We start from the raw sequence: 8,840 nt of genomic DNA on the forward strand, positions 1-8,840 counted from the left end.
CTCTCTCTCTCTCTCTCTCTCTCTCTCTCTTTATCCCTTTTTATTTTTAAAACAATCTTTTTTCTCATTAAACTTGTTTTAATGGGTCTCAAAATTCTGTGACAGATTTTTGGTCAAATTATATCCATTAAAAAGTACTGATTTTGAAAACTAATAAAACTGCCACATACACAAAAAAAAAATGGTCCACAAAACATTCTCCTTTCCTTCTGAAGGTTTTACAATGCATTGTTATCATTAACCAGTCTTTTACTATTAAACTTAAATGGCCAATTGAGATAAACAGTTCTGAGACCGTTCTTCCACCACTGATTAAGAATGGGGTGGCAGGTGTTAGGAATAATGTTCATTTAGCCTTCTGAGATTTCTGGGAAGACTTGGTGACCTTGCCAGCTCCAGCAGCCTTCTTGTCCACAGCTTTGATGACACCCACAGCAACTGTCTGCCTCATGTCACGAACAGAAAAAACGACCCAGTGGAGGATAGTCAGAGAAGCTCTCAACACACATGGGCTGGCCAGGAACCATATCAACAATGGCTGCATCACCGGATTTCAAGAATTTAGGGCCATTTTCCAGCTTCTTGCCAGAACGATGATCAATCTTTTCTTTAAGCTCAGCAAACTTGCATGCTATGTGAGCTGTGTGACAATCTAGTACAGGAGCATAGCCAGCACTAATTTGGCCTGGGTGGTTCAGGATAATCACCTGAGCAGTGAAGCCAGCAGCTTCCATTGGTGGGTCATTTTTGCTGTCACCAGCAACGTTGCCACGTCTAACATCTTTGACAGACACGTTCTTCACATTGAAGCCCACGTTGTCACCAGGAAGAGCGTCACTCACAGCTTTATGGTGCATTTCAACAGACTTTACTTCTGTTGTCACACTGACTGGAGCAAAGGTCACCACCATGCCAGGTTTTAAAACACCGGTGTCCTCTCGGCCCATAGGGACAGTCCCAATGCCACCAATTTTATAGACATCCTGGAGAGGTAGTCACAGAGGCTTGTCAGTTGGATGAGTTGGTGGCAGGATACAATCCAAAGCTTCCAACAGAGTGGTTCCACTGGCACTACCATCTTTGCGAATGACTTTCCATCCCTTGAACCAAGGCATATTAGCACTTGGCTCCAGCATGTTGTCACCATTCCAACCAGAAATTGGCACAAATGCTACTGTGTCAGGGTTGTAGCCAATTTTCTTAATGTAGGTGCTGACTTCCTTAACAATTTCCTCGTATCTCTTCTGGCTGTAGGGTGGCTCGGTGGAATCCATTTTGTTGACAGCAACAATTAGCTGTTTCACACCCAGGGTGTAAGCCAGAAGTGCATGCTCACCGGTCTGCTCATTCTTTGGAAATCCCAGCTTCGAATTCACCAACACCAGCAGCAACAATCAGGACAGCACAGTCAGCCTGTGATGTGCCTGTAATCATGTTTTTGATGAAGTCTCTATGTCCTGGGGCATCAATGATTGTCACATAGTACTTGCTGGTCTCAAAACTTCCACAGGGAGATGTCAATAGTGATACCACGTTCACGCTCAGCTTTCAGTTTGTCCAAGACCCAGGCATACTTGAAGGAGCCTTTTCCTATCTTGGCAGCCTCCTGCTCAAACTTCTCAATGGTTCGTTTGTTGATTCCACCACACTTGTAGATCAGGTGGCCGGTTGCAGTGGACTTGCCGGAATCGACGTGTCCAATGACGATGATGTTGATATGAGTCTTTTCCTTTCTCATTTTGACTTTGTGTTAGCCGTGGTTTTCACAACACCTGTGTTCTGATGGCAAACTTGTTGCGAAAAAGCTTTTTAAAACAATCTTATATTTTATGCAAATCCCAGTTCTGTCTTTTTCTAGTTAGTCCTCTAGTTCCCCCAACCTTCTCCCTGACCCACCACCCATCTACTCCTCAGAGAGGGTAATGCCTCCTCTGTCCCATGTCCTCTACAAAGTCCGTCACATCACTGGAGGCAGGACTAAGGCCTTCCCCCTCTATCTAGGGCGAGCAATGCATCCCTTTATAGAGAATTAACTCCAACGAGCCAGTTCATGCACTAGAGATAAATACTGGTTTCACTCTTAGTGGCCCCACAAAATGTCCAAGTCACACAACTGTCACCCACACTCAGAAAACCTAGTTTAGTACTGTGTAGTTTCCCAGCTGTCAATCTGGAGTCTGCAAGCTCCTACTTGCTTTGATCAACTGTTTTGTGGATTTTCCTATCTGGATTTGGCCCCTTTTCTTATCATATTGCTCCTCCCTTTCTATGACTAGACTCCAGGAGTTTTGCCCAGTGTTTAGCTGTGGATCTCTGCATCTGCTTCCATCGGTTACTGAATGAAGATTCTAGGATGACAAATAAAAGGCAGTCATCAATCTGATTACAGGGGAAGGGCAGTTAAGGTATCCTTTTCACTATTGCCTAGGTTCTTACCTGGGGTCATCCTTGTGGATTTCTGGAAATTTCCCTAGTGCCTGGTTTCTTGCTAACCCAATAATGGCTCCCTCTTTCAGACATATCTTCGTTATGTTTAAATATGTTCCATTTTTTTGTATCTATTGAGGTTTGCTTTGTTACTATTTTGTTTATTTTTTGAGTAAGTTTTAAACTGTGCTGAAAAGAAGTTATATTCTTTTTTGTTAGGGCAGAATTTTCTATAGATAGCTGTAAAAACCATTTGAGCCATAACTTCTGTTAGTTCCTTTATTTCTCTGTTAAGTTTCTTTCTGGCAGTCCTGCTCAGTGGTTAGAGTGGGGTGTTGAAGTCCCCTGATATTAATGTGTGGGCTAGATGTGTTATTTAAGCTTTAGTAATGTTTCTTTTACAAATGTGGATACCCCTGTATTTGGAGCATGGATGTTCAGAATTGAGACTTCATCTTCATGAATATTTTTCTGTGATGCATATGACATATCATTCTTCATCTCTTTTGTTAGTTTGAAGTCTATTTTGTTAGATATTAAGATAGCTACACCAGCTTGTTTTCTTAAGTCCATTTAATTGGAAAGTCTTTTCCCAACCCTTTAATCTGAGGTAATGTCTGCCTTTGAAGTTCAGTTGTAGATTTTTTTGTATCCAGCAGAAGGATGTGTTCTGTTATCATATCAATTTTGTTAGCTTGTTTCCTTTTATACATGAATTGAGAACATTGACATTAAGAAATATTAATGACCAGTGATTGTTATTTATTATTTTTTGGTGAATTGTGTGAGTGTTTTTCTTCGAGATTTACTGGTGTGGGATTATCTATTGCCTGTATTTTTGTGGGCGTAGCTAGCTTCCTTGGGTTGGAGTTTTCTTCCTAGTATTTTTTTCAGGGCTGGGATTGTTGATAGGTATTGTTTAAATCTGGTTTTGTCGTGGAATGTTTTATTTTCTCCATCTATGTTGATTGAAAGCTTTGCTGGGTATAATGGTCTGCGCTGCCATCTATGGTCTCTTACTGTCTGCAGAATGTCTATGTACGGCCTTCTTGCTTTCAGAGTTTCCATTGACAAATCAGGTGTAATTCTAATAGGTCTACCTTTATAAATTACCTGTGTTATGATGTATGGCACAAGTGACCCTGGCAGGTCCTACTACTGGTAGGAGTCTGCAGCAGGTAAGAGACAGATAGATATTCCATGAAGAGAGAACTTACGTGTGGAGAATCTATTTAGTGGGTATTGGAAGGGTGGGAGATATTGGGGAAGAAAAAAGGAGAGACAGAGAAAGAAAGAGAGAAATAGGGGTACAAAAAAAAGAAAAAGAGGAGAAAGTAGAAGGGAAGGGAAAGGACAAAGAAAGCTGCCTCTTCAGAAGAGCAGACAGAGAGAGAGAAAAGGGGAGGAAGTAGAGAACAGCTTGCCTCTGCAGGGAAGGGGAAATGAGGAGTTGTTGGAGCTTGTCTCTTAAAGGGATGGGGTACTAAAAGGAAAGGTTAGCAAAATTGTAGCATCCCCATTTTCTCTTAATGTAAAAAGGCAAGGATTTAAGCATGGCTTTCTTTATTATTTTTCTTTCTTTCTTTCTATCCTCCTTCCTTCCTTCCTTTATTTTTATTTTATTTTATTTATTTTACATACAGACTACCAGAGAGAAACAGAGCACAGTTTCCCCTCACTTCTCTCCTCCCATTCCCTCCCTCAACTCCCTCCTGCCCCTTTTTCACTCTTCAGCTTCTGTTTAGAAAGGTACAGGCTCTGATGGGTATAATCAAAGCATGGCACATAACTAACCTGGGCTCATAGGAGCTCACAGAATCTGGACCAAAATCCAGGGAACGTGCCTGAAACCAATTTAGGCCTTCTACATATGTGTGACAGTTGTGTAGCTGTGTCTACTTGGGGGACTCCTAGCCGTGGGAACAGGGGCTGTCCCTAACACTTTGGCTGGAACTATTCATCATACTGGGTTACCCTTAAAATGAGGAAAGGTGCTTAGTCCTACCTCATTTTATTTGGTTCTTTTAATGAAACATTTTTTATAACTTGAGGGACCCTATAGAATTCTCACATTGCAAGAATCTCAGCATTACCTCTACCCAATATACTTTGAGGAAGCAAAATCAGCTATCAGTGAGCACTGTGAACTTGGAAAACAATTGTTATCCAGTCTAACCTTCCTAAAAAATGGTGACAATAGATGGTTTCTTGTTGTTACCTTGAAAATCTCTAACGTCAGAGAACTCTATGAAATCCCGGTCTGAATTCTGGCACATGAAAATATGTGATAACGAAAAGTGCTGTTGGATAGGTAATCTGAACTGTTACGCAAATATACCTGGGCAAAAACAAAAACAAAGGTAAATATTGGATTTTGTCTTAAAGGCCTCTTAAACACACAGACAAGATTTTATTTTCTAGTAGAAAATAGCTATTCTTTAGTAGTGTGGCAGTTCTATAAATTCTCTTACATTTTTTGAGTATGATTGGTATAAATGAATTAAAGAATTAAAATAATTTAGGGTAGGTTTCCATTTTTATTAATACTAATGTAAATGCTACAGTGACTAAAATATTAGTACATATAAAGCCACTCTATTAATGGAATAAGCCAATCATAATGATTGATTGTATTTCACAGCAGTTTTAGTGGTTTTTAAGGACTGTCACCAGACTGACATTTGTTAAATAGAAACTAATGTATATCAAAATTGCTTCAATTTCAACAATATTTCACTGGGTTTTAAATTCTGAAGAACAACATTCTATTTAATTAACAAATTTGCACAGGATTCAAAATTTGAAGTGTAATTACTCTTTTGCCATTTTGAATTTTTTGAATAAATAAAAATTCAAATAAAATAGCAAATATATTTTAATGGCAAGTTTATATATAAACTTCTTTACATACAAAGCATCATCTTCTCATTGTGATACTTGTCTTTAAGTGTAATGAATATTATGACATTGAATTTATTATAATGACCATTCTTCAAGAACTTTACAATAAATTGGTAAAATGAGAATGAAACCATTTCAGCATAATAATCTTATAGAATTATACCTTGCATATACTAAGGCCCAATCCATACTAATTGTCACTTTAAAATTGTAAAACTGCATGTAATATTGAAGTATTTAATCTAAAAATATAGAATATTAGAAACATGAACTTTTAAAATATAAGAAAAACTATTATTCAGGGATATAACATTTTATTGCAAGTATATTTCCAGGTTTAATTATTATTATTTTTTTAGTTCAAGAGCATATAGTTATTAAAGAGGCACTTTTGATTCAAACACAATTTAAGACCTTCGGAAGATGTAATATTTTCTTAAAGATTCATCTTTATTTTTATTTAAATCTATATTGTGCATCTGAGTAGTCTTATGCATATGGAAGCCAGAGAGTGTTTCGGGTCCTCTAGAGCTGATGTTACAGGGATTTGTGTGATGCCATTCTCTGTAACAGCAACAAGTGTTGTTAATTACTGAGCCATTTCTATAGCCTCAGGAAACGTTTTAGAGTGGAGTCTGGTAGTATGGAAGGGATACTAAAAAATAGGCAGAGTTCAAGTACTGAATTGAAAGTTTACTAAAATTTAAGAAGCTATGAACATGTTAGAATTTGGGCCAATATCTACCAGCCATTAGGAGGCAGATGGAATTGAATAAATAAACATGGCATGCAAGATAATGTGAACAGTCCATATACAAAACTGAAATGAAGAACATATGCTGCACTTCATTAAAACTTCTGCTTTTAAATCTATGCATAATAAAAAGATACATGCTATGCTCGAATTTGCATTCTTTATAACCATCTTGAGAATTTTCAACTTTTATGTTCTGAGCTTTCTCTTAAATTATTCTCTGCCTTAAGTTTACATACCTGTGTGTTGCAAGGCACTGTTGCTATAACTGTAGATAGATCACAATCACAGAATTAAAAGCTAGAACTGGCCTCACTTCTTTGTCCAGCAGGGTAAAGATGCTTTTCTAAGAAAGAGCACACCAGTTGTTTAATAAGTACCAAAGGATCAGCTCTGGAAATATGCACTTACCAGTAGCATTATATAGATTGAGATGATTTTATTTGTGTGTTTAAGATTGTGTGTGTGACAAAAATTAAAGAGGCCATGAATTTGAAAGAAAGCTGGGAGCATACATGTGACAGCTGAAGGAGAGAAAACAAAAGGAGAGTTATCTAATTATATCTTCATCTCAGAAATTAGAAAGTAAACAAAAAAGTTACCGAAGCTAGGCATGATGGGATATGCCTCTAATGCCATTACTCTAGAAAGAGTGGCAGTCCTGTTCTACTTAGGAAGTTCTAGGCAACCTCTAGATGAGACTCTGACTCATTAAATATATCTTGAATAACTGCATTAACATTCTGAATGGCAGCAAATGTCTTTGCACATTACCATAATGTTATATCCATTTAATAATATTTCATATATTCACTTAAATTTCTGAAGTAGTATATCCAGTTTAATGATTACAGGGCTTCATTGAGACCAGAATTAGTGCATAATTTTAAAGCTATTCATCCATAGCTATAGAAAAGTCTCTGTATTTTATTATGCAGAAAATATCAAGAGAATCCTGGACTAAGAATAGATAACCCCAGGAGGTAGGAGCTAATAAAGTACTTAGGATATCTCTTCGGGCAATACAAATTCAAAAATAGTACAGTACAAATAATTTAAAAAGAATTATAATTCATTAATCCATTTGAAAGTGCTTATGTTGTATTTGGTTCAGAAAAGAAGTTATGTGAAATATATCTTAACTGAAATAACTTGTCCAAGAATAAGTTAATTTGTCAGTATTTGTTTTTTGGACCATGTCAATAAATGGAAAAGGGGTACATCTCTGATATCATCAATGTTATTAGACTTGGAAAAAGTTTGTATATGATAAATAACACTATATACTGTAATTGAAGAACTTTCTTCTAATTTATTATAATGGGAGAATTTTACTCTATACTATATTCACTCTAATTTATGAGTGGGAGAACTTCACGACAATGAGAGAACTTCACTATATATTTATTGGATATTGATGGAGGAAGGTCATTGGCTAATAAAGAAACTGCCTTGGCCCATCTGATAGGGCAGAATTTAGATAGGCGGAGTAAACAGAAAAGAATGCTGGGAGGAAGAGGAAGTGAGCTCAGAAATCATGCAGCTCCTCTCAGAGCCAGACTAATGAACCAAGCCGCCAGGTCAGACATACTGAATCTTTCCTGGTAAGCGCACCTAGTGGTGCTACACAGATGATTAGAAATGGGCTAAATTAATACGTGAGAACTAGCCTAGAAGAGGCTAGATATAATGAGCCAGGCAGTGTTTAAATGAATACAGTTTGTGTGTTGTTATTTGGGGGCATAAGCTAGCCAGGCAGCTGGGAGCAGGGGAGCAGGAACGCAACCCGCAGCTCCCTCAACAGGATATAATACATCAAATTTAAAGTATATACATTGGAGTACCAAAAATATCCATAGAGAGGAAACAAATGAGCATGAATCTGTAAGAGTCTACCTTTTTATAGAAAGTTTACAATAAAATGGAACATCTCGGCTTTCTAAAACGATAATATATTTTCTTCTTTAATTCTCTTTAATGTTGACCCATGTTATTTAAAGGGATGTACTGCTAATGCATGCAGGTTATTTTCTATCTATTCTAAAAACATATACCCAGACATATTGAGATGCCAAAAAATGCATATTATACTTAAGTGAATTAGAAAAATATATTTCCTGAACAACAAAACAAAAACACATGGAATCAGAATTGTTGTACAATGTAAATATTGGCACAATAAAATATATGCACATATTTTATTTTTTATCATTTTCTTTCAATGAGAAGACAAAAGTATGGCCCAATTTGCTTCAAAAACTCAATATTAGCAAGAAAGTACTTTATGTTTTTATGTAACTTTTAAAATCATGCCTGCATTCTCTGGAGAAATAATTAAGGAAAGATATATAGTGGGAGACAGAAATAACAATAGAATTAATAATTTTTATCTTCTATGATGGCCTACCTATTTTAGAATAATGAAGTTTCCACATTGTGTTTGTTGGTCCAATTTTCAGTAATATAAAATCTATAAACCATACCTGCCTTATATGTGACTATACAGTATGCAATGAATACTTTTGATGGTACGTATGGTTTTTATTTTAATTTATTTTATTTTATTGAGATAATTGGTTAAAGAAGCTAGATTATATCTAAGTGGAGTCTATGTTTTGTTTTCTGGCTGCCCATACCTGAATAATCACACTGTTCAGCTATATTAGCTAAGGCTTCTTACTAACTAACTCTTACATCTTAAATTAACCCATTTCTATTAATCTGTTTAAATGCCAGTAGGCTGTGATTTACTGGTGCT

General features: G+C 36.7%; 1 pseudogene; it reads right to left on the bottom strand.

Moving 5' to 3' along the window:
• Positions 1-171: 171 nt before the first annotated feature.
• Positions 172-1,738, bottom strand: LOC101983017 (annotated as a pseudogene).
• Positions 1,739-8,840: the final 7,102 nt, after the last annotated feature.

The sequence above is a fragment of the Microtus ochrogaster genome, unplaced genomic scaffold (assembly GCF_000317375.1).
Source record: "Microtus ochrogaster isolate Prairie Vole_2 unplaced genomic scaffold, MicOch1.0 UNK6, whole genome shotgun sequence".
Lineage (NCBI taxonomy): Eukaryota > Metazoa > Chordata > Mammalia > Rodentia > Cricetidae > Microtus > Microtus ochrogaster.